This window comes from Amblyraja radiata, chromosome 6 (assembly GCF_010909765.2).
Source record: "Amblyraja radiata isolate CabotCenter1 chromosome 6, sAmbRad1.1.pri, whole genome shotgun sequence".
Lineage (NCBI taxonomy): Eukaryota > Metazoa > Chordata > Chondrichthyes > Rajiformes > Rajidae > Amblyraja > Amblyraja radiata.
This window is the reverse complement of record NC_045961.1, coordinates 94,630,024-94,654,307: the sequence shown is the minus strand read 5'-3', so window position 1 is coordinate 94,654,307 and position 24,284 is coordinate 94,630,024. Positions and strand designations below refer to the sequence as shown.

At 46.5% G+C, this 24,284-nt stretch overlaps 1 protein-coding gene and 1 long non-coding RNA gene across 2 annotated transcripts in view; both read left to right on the top strand.

The window, feature by feature from the left end:
- Positions 1-24,284, top strand: part of gabrb3 (gamma-aminobutyric acid type A receptor subunit beta3) — a 345,776-nt gene that overhangs the window by 23,128 nt on the left and 298,364 nt on the right. The gene's annotated exons all lie outside the window — the stretch shown is intronic.
- On the top strand, positions 6,851-24,237 carry LOC116974600. Its single transcript, XR_004412395.1, has 3 exons — positions 6,851-6,914; positions 20,542-20,561; positions 24,192-24,237. It is a non-coding gene; the product is annotated as an uncharacterized LOC116974600 (long non-coding RNA).

The window sequence follows — 24,284 nt, the reverse complement described above, 5'->3', positions numbered from 1 at the left end:
TCCATTTGAAAGTACGCGCCTGACCCGCTGAGTTACTCCAGCATTTTGTGTCTATCTCTGGTGTAAACCAGCACCTGCAGTTCCTTCCCACACAGCTTGTGCCTGTTCAGTGCCGAAGGATAAAATGAATCTGTGCGTGATTGCCAGGATGCTGCTGGCATCAACCGTTTATGCTGTGACCATCTAAAAATCTCACTCCCCATTTCCACCTTGTCTGGAGTGTCGAGACCTTCCACTGGGGGACCATGGCCACCTCCGTATAACACAGCCGTGGCAAGTCCTCGTAAACCGCTCTGCGCCCAAGTAGGTTAGATCTAACCAGGGAAATTGTACCATTAGGACCATTGCTCTATTCTCCTTTGCCAGCTTGAGGAGAGCAGAGCTCAGGTGCTTGGTTAGAGGCCTTGCGTAAAGCTCTGGAGAACTGACAGCACAGTGGCCAGCTGTCGCCTGCTGAATGTACGGAGAGGATCGCTGCTGCAGGACTCACTATCTCGCACGGATTGGGTTTTCCCTTCAGTGGCAAGATGAGGCCATGTGTGGCAAGGCCAGTGTAGCTATCCCAAATGCTGGCAGCGTTTAGGAACGCACTGTGGCGCCATCTTCTCGTACCACTGCGGCTTGTTGGAATGGGGACAACTCCCACAGGATGTGCACGAAGGAACTGGAGTTGCTAGGATTAAATTGAAGATAGACACAAATTGCTGCTGGAGTAACTCAATGGGACAGGCAGCATCTCAGGAGAGAAGGAATGGGTGTCGTTTCGGGTCTTGACCCTTCTTCAGATTTCAGGATTCCCACAGGATGGTTCTGTCTCAGTGACGAAGGAGGGCCGGTGGTGCATCGTCCCCAAAAACTCTCACCGACTTCTACAGATGTGCCACAAGGAGCGTTTCATCGGGATGCATTACTGCTTGGTTTGGGAACAGTCCCATCCAAGATCGAAGGAAATTGCAGAGAATTGTGGACGCAGCCCATGCCATCGTTCAAACCAACTTCCCTTGTTATTGACTCCATTTGCATCTCACGCCGTCACGGCAAGGCCAGCAGCATAAACAAGGACAAGTCGCATCCTGGCCACTCCCCTCTTCCACCAGGCAAAAGGGATAGAAGTGTGAAAACGTACACCTCCAGATTCAGGGGCAATTTCTTCCCAGATGTTATCGGGCAACTGAACCATCCTACCTCTTCTAGAGAGCAGTCCTGAACTATTATCTACCTCATTGGAGACCCTCGGACTATCTTAGATCAGACTTTACAGGCTTTATATTGCATTAAAAGCTATTCACTTTATTCCCTTTATCGAGTATCTGTACAATGTGGATGGCTCGATTGTAATCATGTATAGAATTTCCGCTGACTGATTTGTACGCAACAAAAGCTTTTCACTGTACCTCGGTACATGTGACAATAAACTAAACTAAACCAAACACATTTCCAAGAATGGAGTATGCAGGCACAAGGAACTGCAGGCGCTGGTTTACCGAGAAAAGACACAATGTGCTGGAGTAAGTCAGCAGGTCAGGCAGTAAATCTGGAGGACATTGAATTCTCACAATTTTGTTAGTCCTTGCTGTCTCCTCCCATCCCTCAGCCTTTGGGCTCCTCCTCCTTTTTCCTTTCTTCTCCCCACCCCCCATCAGTCTGAAGAGGGGTTTCGGCCCGAAACGTTGCCTATTTCCTTCGCTCCATAGATGCTGCTGCACCCGCTGAGTTTCTCCAGCTTTTTTGTGTACCTTCGATTTTCCACATCTGCAGTTTCTTCTTAAAGACAAATATCTGGAGAACATGATGTCTGAAGATGCTTCTCGACCTGAAACAGCACCTATCCATGTTGGCCACCTAATAGATGGCTGAAGAACAGGCAAGAAGCCTCTTCCAGTGGCCTATTGCTGAACCCAGTCGAGGTAGGGAAGAATATCAGGGCTTACGTCAGCAACTCAAGTGAAATGATTATCTGGCATTATTCACAGTAATATTTCCAGGGAGTTTGCTGTGCCCAGATTAGTTGCTGTTGTTGTTGAGTCTACATGAGTTGAGCCCGGGGGCAGTTCAGCTTTGATCTGTGGCAGGGCAGGCTTTTAGATTAGTTCAGTTTAGTTTAGTTTAGAGATACAGCACGGCAACAGGCCCTTCGGCCCACAGACCAACCAACCCCACACATTAACACTATCCCACACACACTAGGAACAATTCACATTTACACCTCGCCAATGAACCTACGAACCTGTAGGTCTTTGGAGTGTGGGAGGAAGCCGAAGATCTCGGAGAAAACCCAGCTGGTCACGAGGAGCAGACAAGCACCCACAGTCAGGATCGAACCCGGGTCTCCGGCGCTGTATGCGCTGTAAGGCAGCAACTCTACCGCTGTGCCACCATGCCACCCTGAAGGCTTGAGGAGTTAGGTGGACCACCCTTGATCCTATTTTACTGGGCTCTGAAATATACTTCAGAAATATTTGATTGTCCGCAAAGTGACGTCCAACTGGAAGGGCCTATGAAAGATGCTGCACAAATAGAGTTATACAGCCTGGAAACAGGCCTTTCGGCCCGACTTGTCTACACTGACCAACATGCACCATCTAAGCCACCCCCATTTGCCCATATTTAGTCATAGAGTCATAGAGTTATACAGCGTGGAAACAGGCCCTTTGGCCCAATTTGCCCATGCCGACCAACATGCTCCATCTAAACTAGTCCCAAATTACAGCATATGGCCCATATCCCTCTGAAACTATGCTATCCATATACCTGTCCAAATGTTTCTTAAACATTGTGACAGTACCTGTCTCAACTACCTCCTCTGGCAGCGTGTGCATGGTTGAATATACAGCTTGGACATTCTTTTGACTATGTACTACTGATAGTACATTGTGTTTAAAAATCCCATGCAAATTCACCTATCCATGTACTCGTTCAAATTTGTTTTATACCTTGTACATGCCTCAACTACCTCCTCTGGCAGTCCGTTCCAAATATCTTCCACTCTTTGTGTAAAGGGCCTGTCCCACAAGCATGCGACCTGCATCCGGCAAGCGCGACCAAACCGGAAGCGGGGGCCGCGTGGAGGTCGAGTGAGTGACGTGAAGTTAGAGCGAAGTCCATGGGAAGTTCGCGCGTGAGGGATGGCGTCAAGACGCTGCGTACGGCCTCGAGACGCTGCGTACGCCGTCGAGGAGGCTGCGGGCTGGCAGGCCGTAGCCGCGCGGAATTTTTGGACAGTGTCAGTTTTTCGGAGCCCCGCGCGATGTCGGGACCAGCTCTGCACAACTCCATACGGCTCCGGCGATCGAAGTGGGACCGGCCCCGCGAGGCCGTACGGCTCAAGCGACCACGTTAGGTTGCGCTTGCTGCATGGAGTCGCATGCTGGTGGGCCAGGCCCTTAAGAAAAGTTGCCCCCTCAGATTCCTATTAAATCTTTTCCCTCTCACCTTATACCTGTTCTTGATTCCGCCACCCTGAGTAAAAGACTGCGCATTCACCCGATCAATTCCTCTCATGATTTGATACACCTCAATGTGTCCGTATAAAGTTATTGTTGTTACAAAATGACCCCATGCAAGCTGTGTTAAATGATAACTGGAGTGTCTGAAAAGAAAACAACTTTACATGCATTAACATACTCCAGCCTGCTTGTAGTAATTAACTTTGTGCAATGATTAGCAGTTGATCTCATCAACCACATCATATTTACCTCCGTGGCACATGGATTTATTTTTTCCTAGCCCTTATTGGAACCTTTAAAGCAGAGAATGCATTTACTTTCAATTATGGGATAGACTTGACTGGTTTGGTATAATTAAAGAACATTAGTTAATGGATGATTGCACTTTGTTAATATACAATATAGTAATTAGATAAATCATTTGTTTAATTTAGCAGGCAGATGTTTTCTCATCATTTCGTGAGCAATCAATAAGGACTTACACTCAGACCTGGGGACTGTAACAAACTCCACCAGTCACAATGGCTGTGCTGGTTGCTATTGACAGTCAAAGGGGGAATAGGGAGTGACTTGCATTTTATCCAGCCTGACCCCTTTCCACCTCTGCATGACCCAAATCCTTTACAGGACATTTGAAGTATCATCACTGTTGAGATGCAGCGTGCAGAGGTGAAGGTGGCGCAGCGGCGCATCGGTAGAGCTGCTGCCTTACCGCGCCAGAGACACGGGTGTGATGCTGACTATGGGTGCTTGTCTGTATGGAGATTGTATGCTCTCCCCGTGACCTGCGCGGGTTTTCTCCCACAGTCCAAAGACGTACAGGTTTGTAGGCTTGGTGTAAATGTAAAACTATCCTGAGTGTGTGTAGGGTCTTGTTAATGTGTGGGGATCGCTGGTCGGTGTGGGCCGAAGCGGTCTGTTTCCGCGCTGTATCTCTAAACTTAAATCAACTAAATATGGCAGCTAATCTGTTCAACCCTGCAAGATGCCAACAGCACGATGAACTGGGAAGAACTTTTAAAAGTTTCTTGTAATTTGATGGACAAATTCTTCACTGATTAATATAGTCTTTAGCTCAACGGGTCAGGCAGCATCTCTGGAGGAAAGGTATAGGTGACGTTTTGGATCGAGACCCTTCTTCAGATTGAGAGTCGGGGGAGTGAGGCTCTCGAAAAGTCTCGAACCAGAATGTTACCTATTCCTTTTCTCCAGAGATGCTGCCTGACCCGCTGAGTTACTCCAGCATTTTGTGTCCTTTAGTATCAGAAGTCTTGTCCAGTACTGATGTAGAATATAGGGGCTGTCCCACTGTGGCGACCTAATCCGCGAGTTAGCCCTCGACTCAAACTCGCAGCATGGTCGACACGCGGTCCTAGGAGGTCCTATGAGGTCACTGGAACTCTCCTTCATGCTCGAGGGAAGTTCCCGCGTACTTACGGCCTCAGCTACGTTGTGGATAAACTTTCAGCATGTTGAAAATTTTTCCGCGTAAAATTTGGACGGCATGGTTCTTTTTAACTAGTAGTGCAGTGGAGTGGGGTCACTATTTAGTTACAGGCAGTCGAGGGCAGCCGTAGGCAATCTCATTCGCTGACCGGGCATTTTAATTGGCTCATTGGAGTTTTCCCTCTCTCCCCCCTCTCCCCCCCTTTCTCTCCCCCCCCACTCCCCCCTCCCCCCCCTCTCCCTCCCCCTCTCCCCCCCCCCCCCCCCCCCCCCCCCTCTCCCGCTCTCTCTCTCCCTCTCTCTCCGCCTCTCTCTCCCCCTCTCTCCCCCTCACACCCCCTCTCTCTCCCCCTCTCCCCCCTCTCTCCCCCTCTCTCCCCCTCGCGCCCCCCTCTATCCTCCCCCCTCTCTCCCCCTCTATCCTCCCCCCTCTCTCCCTCCTCCTCTCTCTCTCCCCCCCTCTCTCTCCCCTCCCTCTCCCCCTCTCTCCCCCCCTCTCTCCCCCCCTCTCTCTCCCCCCTTCTCTCCCCCCCTTCTCTCCCCCCCTCTCTCCCCCCCTCTCTCCCCCCCTCTCCCCCCCCCTCTCTCCCCACCCTCTCCCCACCCTCTCTCCCCCCCCCTCTCTCTTCACCCCCTCTCTCTTCACCCCCTCTCTCTTCACCCCCTCTCTCTTCACCCCCTCTCTCTTCACCCCCTCTCTCTTCACCCCCTCCCCTCCGCGCTCTCTAAAGGACGTGCCGTACACTTTGCAGCCGTCTTTTACCTTCCTCTTCAGTGTGTGTGTTTGTGTGTGTGTGTGTGTGTGTGTGTGTGTGTGTGTGTGTGTGTGTGTGTGTGTGTGTGTGTGTGTGTGTGTGTGTGTGTGTGTGTGTGTGTGTGTTCGAGTGTTCGAGTGTTCGAGTGTTCGAGTGTTCGAGTGTTCGAGTGTTCGAGTGTTCGATCCAGCTCGAGGTTTTCCAGGCGAGTGCCCTCGAGCTTGAAGGTCGAAGACACTCTTCTTAACTCACGGATTAGGTTGCTGCAGTGGGACAGCCCCTTCAGATACTGGCCTCAGCATATTCATTCGCCCCACCTGCTGTTTGCTCCATTTACCGTCCCCATCTATTTTGCAGCATTTATAAATTTGTGAAACTTCAACCTAAAAATACCATGTGGTATTTAGTTTTTTTTTAAATTGGACAGATATTAGCAAATGTGTGGCTGTCCAATAGTTCAGGGAAGATAGAAGGTTCGCAAAGTTCTGTCAGAGAGAGCCAAGAACAGTCAGCGGTAACTAACAGGAACATATTGTACCGCAACAAGTACCACGTTGGTTTAGTTTACTTTAGTTTAGTGTAGAGATACAGCACGGACACAGGCCCTTCGGCCCACCGAGTCCGTGCTGACCAGTGGTCGCCGCACGCTAACACTGTCCTACACACACTCGGGACAATTTTCAATTACACCAAGCCAATTAACCGACAATCCTGTACTTCTTTGGAGTGTAGGAGGAAACCGGAGCACCCGGGGAAAACCCCCCCACGGTCACGGTAAGAACGGTACAAACGCCGTACAGACAGCACCCGTAGTCAGGATTGAACCCGGGTCTCTGGTGCTGTAGGGTAGCGGTTCTACCGCTGCACCCACCGTGATACCCTTTGGTTGAAGCACAAACTTATGGCCCTGTCCCACGGTACGAGTTCATTCCAAGAGCTCTCCCGAGTTTGCCCTGATTCAAACTCGGAGATTTACGGTAATGGCCGCTCTTCGGTACTCGGAGCTCTCGTGGACATTTTTCAACATCTTCACGAGTCTTCCCAAGCTTACCAGCCGTTAGCTTTACGAGACGCTAAGAGACGTCCCCGAGCTCCGACGTAACCGCTACGTTCATTCTCCGTGCTTACCACGAGTTTGGAATGAACTCGTACCGTGGGACAGGGACATTAGTTTCAAGAACAAAGTGGCCTGCATTTGATAACTGTTTTCAAGAAAGAATTAGATTTAGTTTTTATGGCTAACGGAATCAAGGGATAGGGGGAAAAAGTAGGAACGGTGTACTGATTTTGGATGATCAGCCATGGACTACGGGAAAATAAGTATTCGGCACGGACTTGTAGGGCCGAGATGGCCTGTTTCCATGCTGTAATTGTTATATGGTTATATGGTTATATGAATGGCAGTGCTGGCTCGAAGGGCCAAATGGCCTATCCTGCACCTATTTTCTATGTTTCTAACTGGAATTTCCCAAATCGGGTTAGGTATTCAGGAATATTTTGGGCTATGCTTGCTTCTGCTTTGTTTTCAGATTTATTTTTACGCAGAACTAGTTTTCTTTTGAAACACGGCCCATGTGTAATATTGCGTGCCACTGAATTAAATTAATTACTCAACACGTGGTTTCCTTCGTCGTGTGCTCAAGGAGTCCTCATTCTGGTTTGTTTATTCCGGCGGCAACAACATACCACTTTCTCTGATAGATATAGATAGAGTGGATGTGGAAAGGATGTTTCCACTGGTGGGAGAGTACAGGACCAGAGGTCGCAGCCTCAGAATTAAAGGGCGCTCTTATAGAAAGGAGGTGAGGAGGAACTTCTTTCATCAGAGGGTGGTTAATGTGTGGAACTCATTGCCATAGAAGGTTGTGGAGGCCAAGTCGGTGGATATTTTTAAGGCAGAGATAGACAAATTAAAGGGTTATGGGGAGAAGGCAGGAAAATGGGATTAGGAGGCAGTGATCAGCCAGGATTGAATGGCGGTGTAGACTCGATGGGCCGAATGGCCTAATTCTACTCCGGTAACTTGTGAAGTTTCTGATCACATCAGGGATGTGATCTACCCCTCCTGTTTGTCTCCACTGCCCCGCTAATTAGAGCTGAGGCCTGTGTGTGATGTGGCATGGACAACAAACAGACTGGCCTCGTTATCAAGACTGATGAGCTCCACCACCATTGCACCTCCTGCCTCTGCTCTGACCTGTCCAGCTGCTGTTCAACCAGCCATGTGCCTTTGCTTTGATTTCCCTAATTCCTTCCTGGCAAGTTTTCTTTGGCTGGCATCTCATTTAGATGTTTGCAGTCATAGGCCACAATTTAACTTATGTATTGTGTATTTTTAAAAATATAAATTATGATGTTTTTATAAGTGATATACTAAGATTTTATATGTATTTTATGATATTTAATATGCAATGCATTTTTTATGTAATGTTGCCCCTTGCCTGGACCTTGAGTCCGTAATAATAAAGTTTTATAATGCATAGAAAATTATTATGTCCTAATTTGAGGAAGGACATTCTTGCTATTGAGGGAGACCAGCGTAGGTTCACGAGGTTAATTCCCGGAATGTCATATGATGAAAGAATGGGACGACTGGGCTTGTATTTACTGGAATTTTGAAGGATTGGAGGGGATCTAACAGCAACACATAAAATTAGTAAGGGATTGGACAAGTTAGATGCAGTAAATATGTTCCCGGTGGTACACAAACAAGCTGGAGAAACTCAGCGGTTGCAGCAGCATCTATGGATCGAAGGAAAAAGGCAACGTTTCGGGCTTCGGGTTTCGGCCCGAAACGTTGCCTATTCCCTTCGCTCCATAGATGCTGCTGCACCCGCTGAGTTTCTCCAGCTTTTTTGTGTACCTTCGATTTTCCAGCATCTGCAGTTCCTTCTTAAACAATATGTTCCCGATGTTGGGAGAGTCCAGAACCAGGGGTCATCGTTTAAGAATAAGGAGTAGGCCATTTAGAACTGAGACTTTTTCACCCAGAGAGTTGTGAATTTGTAGAATTATTTGCCTCAGAAGGCAGTGGAGGCCGATTCACTGGATGCATTCAAAAGAGAGTTAGATAGAGCTCTTAGGGCTAGAGGAATCAAGGGGTATGGGGAGAAGGCAGGAACGGGTGCTGAATGTGGATGATAGGCCATGATCACATTGAATGGCTCGAAGGGCCAAATGGCCTCCTACTGCACCTATTTTCTATGTCTATGTTTCTATGTAAAAGTGCAGCACATGAACAGACCCTTTGGTCTTTCATCTCAGAGCCCATAATGTCTGTGCCAAACATGAAGCCAAGATAATCTAATCTGCTCTGCCTACACACGATCCATATCTCTTTAATCTTTGAATATCCATCCAGCTCGTTCCATACACCCACTACCCTTTGTGCAAGATTCGCAGTAGGTTAATTTGCAAGTTGAATCAGTGGTCATAGAGTCATTGAGTCATACAGCATAGAAACTGGCCCTTCGACCCAACTTGCCCACACCGGCCAACATGTCCCAGCCACATTAGTCCCACTTTAAAATTTAAAACAATTGAAATAAGTATGCTTTATGTGAAAGAGCAACACAAATGGGTCTCCTCCCCACTTACAAATAAGGGGTAGGCCATTTAGGACTGAGATGAGGAACGTTTTCACCCAGAGAGTTGTGAATCTGTGGAATTCTCTGCCGCAGAAGGCAGTGGAGGCCAATCCACTGGATGTTTTCAAGAGAGAGTTAAGGGCCTGTCCCACTTACGCAACCTTGGCTCGCAAATTACACAGCCTCGTGGTCGCTTGAGGCATACGGGCAATGTATGGCCGCGCGGGGCCGGTCCCACTTAGAAGCGCGGAGTTGTGCGGGGCTGGTCCCGACATTGCGCGGGGCTCCGAAATTCTTGCAGTGGCCGAAATCTTCGCGCGCCAACGGCCTGTCAGCACGCAGGCGCATTGCGGTCGTACGCAGCCTTTTGACATCATACGCAGCGTCTTGACGGTGTACGCAGTGTCTTGCTGGCGTACGCCTAGCGCGTGGCATTGCGCGATGACGTCACCGCCCGGCGTGGCGGTGCCTGATGACGTAAATGACGTCACGCGCGAACTTAGCCTGAACTTAGCGCGAACTTCGCGTGAACTCCGCTTCCGGTTGGTCGCGCCAAACGCACTCAATCGCATGCAAGTGGGACTGGCCCTTAAGACTTAGCTCCTAGGGCTAAAGGAATCAAAGGATATGGGGGAAAAAGCAGGAACGGGGTACTGATTTTCGATGAGCAGCCATGATCATATTGAATGATGTTGCTGGCTCGAAGGGCCGAATGGCCTACACCTGCACCTATTTTTCTATGTTTCTATGTGTCTAACAGCAAACTATCTGAAAAGTATGTACAAATATTTTTTTTCTATTTTGCAACACAATATCAGTTGCTGGTCCCGTATCTAATACTTCTCAATATAAGACCTGTGGCCAGGGATCATTTTTATAGCAGATCAACCAAATTGGTGTAAGGAAACATACATTTCCTGCATTGTCAACAATATATAAGAACATTTGTTCAGATATAGCAGGATAGAATTATTACAGCACAGAAAGAGACATTTGGCTCATCAAACACATGTCAGAATGATCTTGTTTGGTTCTGCTTCAGCTCTTCAATTCTATGGGCTATATGAAGATTTGTTATTGAGTTCTCTTATTAAACCGTAGTGGTTCTATGGTTGAAGAACCCCACAGGCTCTGAATCTGCATGAATCCTACATGTGGAAACAAGGAACTGCAGATGCTGGTTTAAACCAACGATAAACACAAAAAGCTGGATTAACTCAGCGGGACAGGCAGCGTCTACAGAAAGAAGGAATGGGTGACGTTTCGGGCCGAGACCCTTCTTCAGACCTGTTGAGTTACTCCAGGACTTTATGTCTATCTTTGGTATAAACCAGCATCTGCAGTTCCTTAGCCAGACAGGTATCACCTCTGGAGAAAAAGGATGGGTGATGATTCGAGTCGGGAGCCTTCTTCAGACTGGGTCTGAATATATATATTTATATGCACCTGAATCCAATTTCTGAATCCTCTCCCCTCTACACCTTTATTCCTACTACCAAATGCATGACTCCACACTTTGCTGCGTGTATGCCACTACATGGATAGATAGGTTTGGAGGGATATGGAGGAAATGCTGGCAGGTGGGACGTGTGCAGTTGGGACATGTTGGCCGGTGTGGGCAAGTTGGGTTGCCACACTGTATCTGTCTATAAGCGGGCAACCCAATCGAAGAATAAGATGCAGGAGGAAAACTATTTCCCAAGGACTATTGAAACTGACGAGTAGCTTCTGTACTCAGTAGCATATTGTGCCATTGCTATTCCTTGCATGCAATCACTGGGTATTTTAAAATCCCATTTACTTCAAAAGGGATTGACTGTTTCAGTTTCAAGATAATATAGCCTTCTTTATCACCACTTTCAATTGAGAGGTGCAGCTTGTGTGCAGCTATCCGAGACTTCACCCGTATGTCAGTGTCGATTTTGGGGACTCTTCAATGGATTTCATTGTGCGTATTTGGTGATATAACTTGATTTTTAAAAATAATAATAATTATGAAGAAACTCAATGATTCAATGATTCTATTCGAGCGGCACGGTGGCGCAGTGGTAGAGTTGCTGCCTTATAGCGCATGCAGCGCTGGAGTCCCAGGTTCGATCCTGACTACGGGTGCTATCGTTACGAAGTTTGTACGTTCTCCCCGTGACCTGCGTGGGTTTTTTCCGAGATCTTTTTTTTCCTCCCACACTCCAAAGACGTACGGGTTTGTAGGTTAATTGGCTTGGTGTAAATGTAAAATGTCCCTCGTGTGCGCAGGATAGTGTTAGCGTGCTGGTCGGCGCGGACCCGGTGGGCCGAAGGGCCTGTTTCTGAGCTGTATCTCGAAACTAAAGGAAAAAAAACAAACACTGTTCTTTCCGATTAGGAAAAGGGGAGATGCAACGAGACCTGGGTGTCATGGTACACCAGTCATTGAAAGTAGGCATGCAGGTGCAGCAGGCAGTGAAGAAAGCGAATGGTATGTTAGCATTCATAGCAAAAGGATTTAAGTATAGGAGCAGGGAGGTTCTACTGCAGTTGTACAGGGTCTTGGTGAGACGACACCTGGAGTATGGCGTACAGTTTTGGTCTCCTAATCTGAGGAAGGACATTCTTGCCATAGAGGGAGTACAGAGAAGGTTCACCAGACTGATTCCTGGGATGTCAGGACTTTCATATGAAGAAAGACTGGATAGACTCGGCTTGTACTCGCTAGAATTTAGAAGATTGAGGGGGGGCCTTATAGAAACTTACAAAATTCTTAAAGGGTTGGACAGGCTAGATGCAGGAAGATTGTTCCCGATGTTGAGGAAGTCCAGGACAAGGGGTCACAGTTTAAGGATAAAAGGGAAATCTTTTAGGACCGAGATGAGAAAAACATTTTTTACACAGAGAGTGGTGAACCTCTGGAACTCTCTGCCACAGAAGGTAGTTGAGGCCAGTTCATTGGCTATATTTAAGAGGGAGTTAGATGTGGCCCTGGTGGCTAAAGGGATCAGGGGGTATGGAGAGAAGGCAGGTACATGATACTGAGTTGGATGATCAGCCATGATCATGTTGAATGGCGGTGCATGCTCGAAGGGCCGAATGGCCTACTCCTGCACCTATTTTCTATGTTTCTATGTTTCTATGTTTCCGGCGCCTGGTTATATGAATCTACTTCCATGAACTTCAGGATCTTCATGTGTGACCCCAGGCAGTGATTACTGGCAGACTGTTTATGTGGAGAATGTAACAAAACTGAGCATCAGATTAGTGACTTTCTGGTCCACGCTAGGGGAGCAACGAACACTCGTGTGCTGTGAAGAAGCTTTTCGTTGCTTCTGAGTAATTTATGATGTGAGTTCATTGAAATGTAAAAACCTTAATAATATCGGGGGGGAAAAAAAACCCCAAACAGCTTCAACAAAGCCCGTGTGAAATAATGTGACAATTTGGGCATGTGGGACATGTTCAGTGAATTTATGAAGAGAGGGAAAAAATATAATTGTGTGATGTGTCACGAATGCTAACTAACAATCAGGTCAGACCAGCATTAAGTGGATTTCATGTGGACGCCTCCCAATGACTCACCCTTCGTTATATAATTCCTTTTCTCTCCTACTCGTTGTAAAGTATTGCACAGTTGCAGAGGAAGCAGCAGCTTTCGACAACTTTTGCCAAGCAAGCTTTCCTTCAGGCACTGAATAGAGTCACAAAATGCTGGAGTGAGTGACTCAGCAGGCAAGGCAGCATCTCTGGGTGACATTTCGGGTTGGTACCCTTCTTCAGACTTAAAGTGGGGACTGGAGATAGGAAAAGGCCAGAACAAATCAGGGCCAGTAACAGATGAGGAAGGAGGAGTGGAGACCATAATGGCCCATTGCTGGCTGGGGAAGAGGTGATAACAAGAGAGATACAGGGATGCGGACAGTGGAACTAGTAGGGTGACTATGGCGGGGAGGGAGGTTGTGGGGGAGAGAAGGAATGCAGGGGTTACTTGAAATTAGAGAAATCAACGGTCATACTGCTGGAGTGTAAGTTGCCCAAGCGAAATACGAGGTGCTGTTATCCTCCAATTTGCGTGTGGCCTCACTGACAGTGGAGGAGACCCAGGACAGAAAGGTCAGCGTGGGAATGGGAATGGGAGTTAAAATGTTTTTGCAACTGGGAGATTGCGCAGGCCAATGCTGAGGTCACCCATCCTTTTTCTCCAAAGTTACTGCCTGACCCGCTGAGTTACTCCAGCACTTTGTGTCTATCTTCGGTATAAACCAGCATCTACAGTTCCTTCCCACACAACGTTTCCTTCAGGTCTACCTCCTTCCATCAGTGTTGCAGTGCAATGCTATTGGTCATGGGGGAGCTGCAAGAGGAAGTATAGTTAAAAGTCTAGGCCTTGTATGCCTGCGAGCCAGCTCCACTCTTCATCTAGATCACAAATTCTCTTTTCATCAACAACCTCAGCCACAGTTTCCAACATTATCTCCATTTTAACCTGATCCATTCAATATCCAGAAATCTCTACACCTTTGTTTTGAATGCCTCAGCGACTGAGACTCAACAGGTCTTTGAGGTGGACAATTACAATGGACCACCACGCTTTGACAATAGACAATAGACAATAGGTGCAGGAGTAGGCCATTCGGCACTTCGAGCCATTCAATGTGATCATGGCTGATCATCCCCAATCAGTACCCCGTTCCTGCCTTCTACCCATATCCCAAGACTCCACTATTTTTAAGAGCCCTATCTAGCTCTCTCTTGAAAGCATCCATAGAACCTGCCTCCACTGCCCTCTGAGGCAGAGAATTCCACAGACTCACCACTCTCTGTGAGAAAAAGTGTTTCCTCGTCTCCGTTCTAAATGGCTTACTGCATATTCTTAAACTGTGGCCCCTGGTTCTGGACTCCCCCAACATCGGGAACATGTTTCCTGCCTAGCGTGTCCAAACCCTTAAGAATCGTTATATGTTTCAATGAGATACCCTCTCATCCTTTTAAACTCCAGAGTGTACAGGCCCAGCTGCTCCATTCTCTCAGCATTTGACAGTCCCGCCATCCCGGGAATTAAGCTTTGAGTGAAGAAATATCTTAAAACAGAGAGTCGTAGAGACACGGAGCACGGAAACAGGCTCTTCGCCCCAACTTGTCCATGCCGACCAAGATGTTGCTCCTAAGCTGGTCCCATTTGCCTGCATTTGGTCCATATCCCTCCCTCAACTCCTTTCCTATTCATGTTACCTGAGCAAATATCCGGAAATGTTGTTGTTGTACCTGCCTCAACTATCTCCTCTGGCAGCTTATTCCATATACCCATAAAAAGTTGCCCCTCAGTTCTTTCCCCTCTCACCTTAAGCCTGTGTTTTCTGGTTCTTGATTCCCGGACCCTGGGTAGAAGTCTCTGTGCATTCACTTGTCCATTTACCTTGTGATTCTATCACCTCAGTGTTAAATGATCTACCTTTTTTCTCAAACAGTGCCTCCTGCTCCATCGGAAAACATCCACCCTGAATCTGGCCTGTCAAGCCATCCAAACATTTTATAGGTTTCAATGAAATATCCCCTGACTCCAGGGCAACTTAAAACACACCTCACACATCAAACCTACTCGTCCCTTCCCACCTGAACCACCCCCTCCCCAGGTGCTTTCCTCTGCAACTGCAGGAGATGCACCACCTGTCCATATACCTTCCTCCTCGACTCCGTCCAAGGACCCCGACAGTCTTTTCAGGTGAGGCAGAGGTTCACTTGCACCTCCTCCAATCCCATCTACTGTATCCGCTGTTCCAGGTGTGGACTCCTTTATATCGGCGAGACAAAGTGCAGGCCCGGCGATCGTTTTGTTGAGCACCTCCACTCAGTCATCCTTAAGGACTGTAAATTGCTCCCTACACACTACCGTGTCCCTGCTGCTCTCTCCCTCTCTCCCTTTTACATGAAGAGACCAAAACTGTGAACAATATTCTGCTGCAGTCTCACCAAGGCCTGACAATTAGACCTGTGTAAGGAGGAACTGAAGATAGACACAAAATGCTGGAGTAACTCAGTGGGTCAGACAACACTGTTTCGGCTCAAGATGAAGGGATTCGAGCCGAAACGTTACCTAATCCTTGTCTCCAGAGTTGCTGTCTGACCCGCTGAGTTACAATAAGACTTCCTCATTCCTGTAATCAAATCCTAATCAGATGGTGATCACATGGAAATAGCGGAGGATCTTATTTCTCTGTGCTGCAATCTTGTGCTATTTCTGCCTTGATCGTGACCTGAACAGGAGATATAGGGTGGTCAATAATTGGAAGAGAAGAGCTCCCTTGCTATTCACCCCGGTAGAGTTATTCCATGGCCAAGTGCTGTCCTTGCTAAGATTACTTAAAGCAGCACTGATCAAGGACGGAACTGGAGATAAATACTGAAGATAGACACAAAATGCTGGAGTAGCTCAGCGGGACAGGCAGTATCTCTGGAGAGAAGGAATGGGTGACGTTTTGGGTCGAGGCCCTTCTTCAGACTGATCAAGTTAAAACTTCCTAATACACATGGCTTGTCACAAAATGAAACAGCATGGAAGCAGGCCATTCAGCCCATCCATCCTGTGTTAGGTTTAAAGGAACTCCTTAAGGACTGTGAATTAAGGGGTGTAAATTGCTCCTTACACACTACCGTGTGTACACTACAATGTTGGGCGAGTCATGAACCAGGGGCCACAGTCTTAGAATAAAGGGGAGGTCATTTAAGACTGAGGTGAGAAAAAACGTTTTCACCTAGAGAGCTGTGAATTTATGGAATTCCCTGCCACAGAGGGCAGTGGAGGCCAAATCAATGGATGGATTTAAGAGAGAGTTAGATAGAGCTCTAGGGGCTAGTGGAGTCAAGGGATTTGGGGAGAAGGCAGGCACGGGTTATTGATAGGGGACGATCAGCCATGATCACAATGAATGGCGGTGCTGGCTCGAAGGGCCGAATGGTCTCCTCCTGCACCTAGTTTCTATGCTTCTATGTTTCCATTTAAAAGGGCTAAAGTCCACATATCTCTGAATAATCTTGCTTTTCTAATATGCACCCACTTCCTTTTTCAAAATATCTCTTCAATCTGCTTCCACCGACCTTTCGAGCAGGGTATTCTAGGACAATTTGTTGCATTTCAAACAAAAATCGATAGATATTTATCAATGGGAACAACCTGTTCAAGGCAACAACGCATATTGAGAAACGACCCACAAAGGCAACTTTAAAAAAGCTTGTCTCATTGTTGAATGTAAAAGCTGGTTGAGGGATTCCTATCTGTATATCCAGCATGGAGCAGTGGTAGAGTTGCTGCCACACAGCGCCAGAGACCCAGGTTCGATTCTGACTACAGGACCGTCCTGTCCATACGGAGTTTCTATGTTCTCCCCGTGACCACGTGGGTTTTTCTCCGAGTGCTCAGGTTTCCTCCCACACTCCGAAGACGTACAGGTTTGTATGTTAATTGGCTTGGTATAAAATGTAAAATTGTCCTACATGTTTGATAGTGCTAGTGTGTGGGAATCGCTGGTCGGCGCGGACTCGGTGGGCTGAAGGGCCTGTTTCCGCGCTGTATCTCTAAACTAAACTAAACCAAACACCTGCTTTGGCTCTGTGTCCATTCATTGTGAACATTACTGCAAAAAGTGAGATGATGTACTGAATATTGATTAAATGTTGCTAAAATGGAGGAAGGGATCAAATCAATAGACAATAGACAATAGGTGCAGGAGTAGGCCATTCGGCCCTTCAAGCCAGTATAAGCACCGGCATTCAATGTGATCATTGCTGATCATCCACAATTAGTACCCCGTTCTTGCCTTCCCCCCATATCCCCTGACTCCGCTATCTTCAAGAGCCCTCTCTAGCTCTCTCTTGAAAGTATCCAGCAAACCGCCCTCCACCGCCATCTGAAGCAGAGAATTCCATAGACTCACTGTGTGAAAAAGTGTTTCTTCATCTCCGTTCTAAATGGCTTACCCCTTATTCTTAAACTGTGGCCAGTGGCGGACTGGCCAGGGTGTCAGCTTGCCCGATGGCAAGTGGGCCCCTGATGAAGTGGGCCCCCTTTGTCTCCTGGCAACCAAAATTTTTAGACCCAGTCCGCCGCTGACTGTGGCCCCTGTTTCTGGACTCCCCCAACATCGGGAACATGTTTCCTTCCTCTAGCGTGCCTAAACCCTTAATAATCTTATATGTTTCAATAAGATCCCCTCTCATCCATCTGTATCAAATAAATACAGTCTGAAGAAGGGTCTCGACCTGAAACGTCACCTATTCCTTTTCTCAGGAGATGCTGCCTGACCCGCTGAGTTACTCCATCATTTTGTGTCTATCTTTGGTGTAAATTCAAGTTCAAGTTCAAGTTCAAGTTAGTTTATTGTCATGTGTCCCTGTATAGGACAATGAAATTCTTGCTTTGCTTAAGCACACAGAAAATAGTAGGCATTTACTACAAAACAGATAAATGTGTCCATATACCATGATATAAATATATACACACATGAATAAATAAACTGATAGTGCAAATAACAGAAAGTGGTTGGTAATAATCAGAGTTTTGTCCGAGCCAGGTTTAATAGCCTGATGGCTGAGGGGAAGTAACTATTCCTGAACCTGGTTGTTGCAGTCTTCAGGCTCCTGTACCTTCTACCTGAAGGTAGCAGGGAGATGAGTGTGTGGCCAGGATGGTGTGGGTCTTTCATGATACTGCCAGCCTTTTTGAGGCAGCGACTGCGATAGATCCCCTCGATGGAAGGAAGGTCAGAGCCGATGATGGACTGGGCAGTGTTTACTACTTTTTGTAGTCTTTTCCTTTCCAGGGCGCTCAAATTGCCGAACCAAGCCACGATGCAACCGGTCAGCATGCTCTCGACTGTGCACCTGTAGAAGTTAGAGAGAGTCTTCCTTGACAATCCGACTCTCCGTAATCTTCTCAGGAAGTAGAGGCGCTGATGTGCTTTTTTGATGATTGCATTAGTGTTCTCGGACCAGGAAAGATCTTCAGAGATGTGCACGCCCAGTTCATCTGCAGTTCCTTCCCACACAAAGAAATGCAGGCTGGGTTAGTTTATCCTGTGGTGGAAGATTTATAGTTTTTTTTCCTAAGCAACAACATAGGTGTGCATTTGAAAAGGTGCAAATTAATCAGAAAAAATCTATGTGTATTTGTTAACTCGGCAAGGCCAGCAGCATAACCAAGGACTAGTTATATTCCCCAGTTATATGAATATTGATTTCTCTAACTTCAAGTAACCCTCTCTCTCCATCCCTCCCCCACCCTAGTTGTTGTACTAGTTTCAATGTTGTCCTGGTGAGTTTCATTGTTTGTAACTCATTTTACCCCTAGCCCACAGCTATCAATCACACCCTGGCCACTCCTTCTTCCCCCCATCCCATCAGGCAAAAGGCGTAGAAGTGTGAAAACGCACACCTCCAGATTCAGGGACAGTTTCTTCCCAGCTGTTATCAGGCAACTGAATCATCCTACCACAACCAGAGAGCAGTGCTGAACTACTATCTACCAGTTTGGTGACCCTCAGACTATCCTTGATCGGACTTTGCTGGCTTTACCTTGCACTAAATGTTATTACCTCACCATGTATCTATGCACTGTAAATGGCACGATTGTAATCATGTGTTGTCATTCTGCTCACTGCACAGCACGCAACATAACTTTTCATTGTACGTCGGTACACATGACAATAAACTAAACTGAACTGAGGGAAGACCACATTTAACTAACAAAACCTAATATTTTGAGGAGGTAACAAGAGTAATTAATGAGGGCAGTGTATCTGATGTGGTCTACAATGATTAGAACAAGAATCTTGACCAGATCCCATATGGCAAGCTAGCTGTAAAATTAAACCCCTGTGATTCTAGTGAAAGAGACAGACGGTAGACAAAAATGCTGGAGAAACTCAGAGGGTGAGGCAGCATCTATGGAGTGAAGGAATGGGTGATGCTTCGGGTCGAGACCCTTCATCAGTCCGAAGAAGGATCTCGACCCGAAGCGTCATCCATTCCTTCGCTCCATAGATGCTGTCTCACCCACTGAGTTTCTCCAGCATTTTTGTCTACCTTCGATTGTTCCAGCACCTGCAGTTCCTTCTTAAACATAGTGAAAGAGACATGTGTTTTTGCACCTGTGAAGTTGTTTCCACTGAAGTCCCACTGGCTCAGAACTGTTAAGGACAACCCAGCGATATGAATATTGATTTCTCTAACAACACTCTCCATCCCTCCCCCACCCTAGTTGTTGTACTAGTTTCAATGTTGTCCTGGTGAGTTTCATTGTTTGTAACTCATTTCCCCCTAGCCCACAGCTAACAGTGGCTTTATCGTTGTTACTTTCATGCATATCTTTCATCCATTTGTTCTATATCTCTTTCTATCACTGTTATATCTCTTGTTTTCCATTCATAAGGAATTGGAGCAGAATTAGGTCATTCGGCCCATCAAGTATATATTAATGATTTATCAATATATTAGATGCAGGGATTACAAGTAACATTAGCAAACTTGCAGATCACACAAAGCTGGGTGCCAGTGTGAACTGTGAGGAGGATGCTATGAGAATGCAGGGTTACTTGGACAGGTTGGATGAGTGGGCAGATGCATGGCAGATGCAGTTTAATGTGGATAAATGTGAGGTTATCCACTTTGGTAGGAAAAACAGGAAGGCACTTTATTATCTAAATGGTGTCAAGTTGGGAAAAGGGGAAGTACAACGAGATCTGGGGTTCCTTGTTCATCAGTCAATGATAGTAAGCATGCAGGTGTAGCAGGCAGTGAAGAAAGCGAATGGCATGTTGACCTTCATAACAAGAGGAGTTGAGTATAGGAGCAAAGAGGTCCTTCTGCAGTTATACAGGGCCCTAGTGAAACCACACCTGCAGTAGTGTGTGCAGTTTTGGTTTCCAAATTTGAGGAAGGACATTCTTGCTATTGATGGAGTGCAGCGTAGGTTTACATGGTTAATTCCCGGGATGGCGGGACTGTCATATGCTGAGGGAATGGAGCGGCTGGGCTTGTACACTCTGGAGTTTAGAAGGATGAGAGTGGTCATTTTTGAAACATATAAGATTATGAAGGGTTTGGACATGCTAGAGGCAGGAAACATGTTCCCGATGTTGGGGGAGACCAGAACCAGGGGCCACAGTTTAAGAATAAGGGGTAAGCCATTTAGAATGGAGATGAGGAAACACTTTTTCACACAGAGAGTTGTGATGCTGTGGAATTCTCTGCCTCAGAGGGTGGTGGAGGCCCGTTCTCTGGATACTTTCAAAGGAGAGCTAGATATGGCTTAAAGATAGTGGAGTCAGGGGATATGGGGAGAAGGCAGGAACGGGGTACTGATTGTGGATGATCAGATATGATCACATTGAATGGCTTGAAGGGCCGAATGGCCTACTCCTGCACATATTGTCTTTTATCTACTGTCTATTGTCTAAGTCTACTCCCCTGACTCTCAGTCTGAAGAAGGGTCTTGACCTGAAACATAACCTATTTCTTTTCTCTAGAGATGCTGCCTGACCCACTGAGTTACTCAACTCTTTGTGTCTATCTTTGGTTTAAACCAGCATCTGCAGTTTATTCCTGCACTTAAGGACAAAAAGTGCTGGAGTAACTCAGCTGGTCAGGCAGCATCTCCGGAAAACATGGATCTAAAGAAGTGCCATAAGAAGGGTCTCGACCTGAATGTCACCTATCCAGATTCTCCAGAGATGTTCCTTGACCTGCTGAGTTACTCCAGGACTTTGTGCCCTTTTGCGTATTAATTGGCATCTGCAGTTCTATGTTTCTCAGCTCAGAACTGTTTAGACAATAGACAATAGACAATAGGTGCAGGAGTAGGCCATTCAGCCCTTCGAGCCAGCACCGCCATTCAATGTGATCATGGCTGATCATCACCAATCAGTACTCCGTTCCTGCCTTCTCCCCATAGCGCCTGACTCCGCTATTTTTAAGAGCCCCATCTAGCTCTCTCTTGAAAGTATCCAGAGAACCTGCCTCCACCGCCCTCTGAGGTAGAGAATTCCACACACTCACAACTATCTTTGTGAAAAAGTGTTTCCTCATCTCCGTTCTAAATGGCTTACCCCTTATTCTTAAACTGTGGCCCCTGGTTCTGGACTCCCCCAACATCGGGATCATGTTTCCTGCCTCTAGCATGTCCAAACCATTAACAAGGTTTTAAGGTTTTAAGATGATACAGAAAGTAGCGGTGTGGTTGATGCTGAGGAAGAAATCTCTAGTCTCCAGGAAGATGATGGACTAGTCAACCAAGCAGAAGTGTGGCAAATGGAATTCATTCTGAAGAAGTATGATTTAATGCATCTTGGGGCATGTATCATAAGGTGATGGAAGCAGAATTAGGCCATTTGGCCCATCAAGCCTACGTCATTCAATTATGGCTGATCTATCTCTCCTTCCTAACCCCATTCCCCTGCCTTCTCCCCATAAACGCTGACACCCGCAATAATCAAGAATCTACCTTTCGCTGTCTTAAAAATATCAAATTGACTTTGCCTCCACAGCCTTCTGTGGCAAAGAATTCCACAGATTCACCACCCTCTGACTAAATAAATTTCTCCTCGTCTCCTTCCGAAAGGAATGTCCTTTAATTGTGAGGCTATAACCTCTCGTCCTAGAGTCTCCCACTGGTGAAAACATCCTCTCCATCACCACATCCACTCTATCCAAGCCTTTCACTGTTCGGTAAGTAAGACATTTCAGTGGTCAAGACAAAGAACCACAGAAAAAATGGGAGAATACTAAGAGGTGTGGAAACACAAAGTACTGGAGTCACTCAGTGGGTCAGGCAGGATCTCTGGAGAATGTGGATAGGCGACGTTTTGGGTTGAGACCCTTCCCGAAACGTCACTTTTCTATGGTCACCAGAGATGCTGGCTAACCCGCTGAGTTACTCCAGCACTTTGTAACTTTATTTTTAAACCAGCACCTGCAGTTTCTTGTTTCTAGGATATGTGATGATTTAGTTTAGTTTAGAGATACAGCATTTAAACAGGCCCTTCAGCCCATCGAGACCACACCGACAATTAATCACCAGTTCAATCAAGATGTTCTCCCACTTTCTCATCCACTACTGGGGGTAAATTTACTGCCGTTAATTAACCTACAAACCTGCGTGTCTTTGGGATGTGGGAGGAACCTGGAGCACCCAGAGAAAAACCCGCAGCCTCACAGGCAAACTCCACAGAGACAGAGCACCCGAGGTCAGAATCGAATGCAGAATGAGGCAGCAGATTAGTGATATCTTCATGTTTCTATAATGACAGTCCTATGTATTCTCCTCTTGTCTAACAGCTGCACCTACTGTGCTGTATTTATAAACATTCAAATTCTAAAATGCTAAAAGGGGTTCAGGAAGAGAGAGGCTGGGGGATGTGTGTTTGCAGTACATTGAAGGTGCAGGTCAGATTGAGAAACTCTTTAAAGAAACTACGAATCCCTGGGCTTTACAAATAACAGCAGGCATGCAAGAGGGTGGTGAATGCGATTTATTTATCGCAATCGCTGCCTCAAAAAGGCTGGCATTATCATCAAAGACCCACATCATCCTGGCCACACACTCATCTCCCTGCTACCTTCAGGTAGAAGGTACAGGAGCCTGAAGACTGCAACAACCAGGTTCAGGAATAGCTACTTCCCCATAGCCATCAGGCTATTAAACCTGGCTCGGACAAAACTCTGATTATTATGAACCCATTTACTGTTATTTGCACTTTATCAGTTTATTTATCCATGTGTGTATATATTTATATAATGGTATATGGACACACTGATCTGTTTTGTAGTAAATGCCTACTATGTTCTGTGTGCTGAAGCAAAGCAAGAATTTCATTGTCCTATATAGGGACACATGACAATAAACTCATTTGAACTTGAATCTGTGAAATTAATTGCCACAAAAAGTTGTGGAGGCCAAGTCAATGGATATTTTAGTTTAGTTTAGTTTAGGCTAGAGGTACAGCGCAGAAACAGGCCCTTCGGCCCACCGAGTCCTCACCAACCAGCGATTCCCACACGCTAACACTATCCTACGCACACTAGGGACAATTTGCACATACACCAAGCCAATTAACCTACAAACCTGTACGTCTTTGGAGTGTGGGAGGAAATCGACAATCTCGGAGAAAACCCACGCAGGTCACGGGGAAACGTACAGACAGCACCCATAGTTTTAAGTCAGAGATAGATAGATTCTTGATTAGTACGGGTGTCAGGGGTTATGGGGAGAAGGTAGGAGAATGAGGTTAAGAGGGTGAGATAGATCACCCATGATTGAATAGCAGAGGAGACTTGATGCACTAAATGGCCTAATTCTGCTTCTATCACTAATGAACCTATGAACCTATGAGCATATAATAATAATAATAATGGATGGGATTTATATAGCGCCTTTCTAGAATACTCAAGGCGCTTATAGGCACAATGAACCTTATTGAAATGCTGGCTAGGTCACAACTGGAGTCGAGTCCATTTCTGGCAGCCACACTGGGCGAAAGGTATAAAAGACTTGGGGAGAGTGTCGATGAGATTTACTACATTGAGAAATGAGGGGCTTTCATTACGTGGATGGATTGGAGAAGCTGTTGGTGGTTCTCTTGGAACGGACAAGGTGGTGAGAGGGAGTTGATATGGAAATGACGAGGGATATGGTCAGAGATGGGAGAGAAACTGATCATGAATCAAGGAACACAGAATGAAATCAATTATCAAAAGTGACAAGGGGAGAATTGCTTTTTACACAGTGACTGGTTAGCATCTGAAGTGCACTGCCAGAGATGAGTAGGTGAGGCAGATTAGTTGCAGAATTCAAAAAGGAGTTGAATAAGTAACAGAAAGGAACGATTATGCAGGTCTATGGGGAGAGGACAGACCATTGGGATTGGATGGATTAATCTCACCCAAAGGCATCCGTCCATTCAGGGGGTATGGAGAGAAGGCAGGTACAGGATACTGAGTTGGATGATCAGCCATGATCATATTGAATGGCGGTCGGTGCAGGCTCGAAGGGCCGAATGGCCTACTCTTGCACCTATTTTCTATGTTTCTAT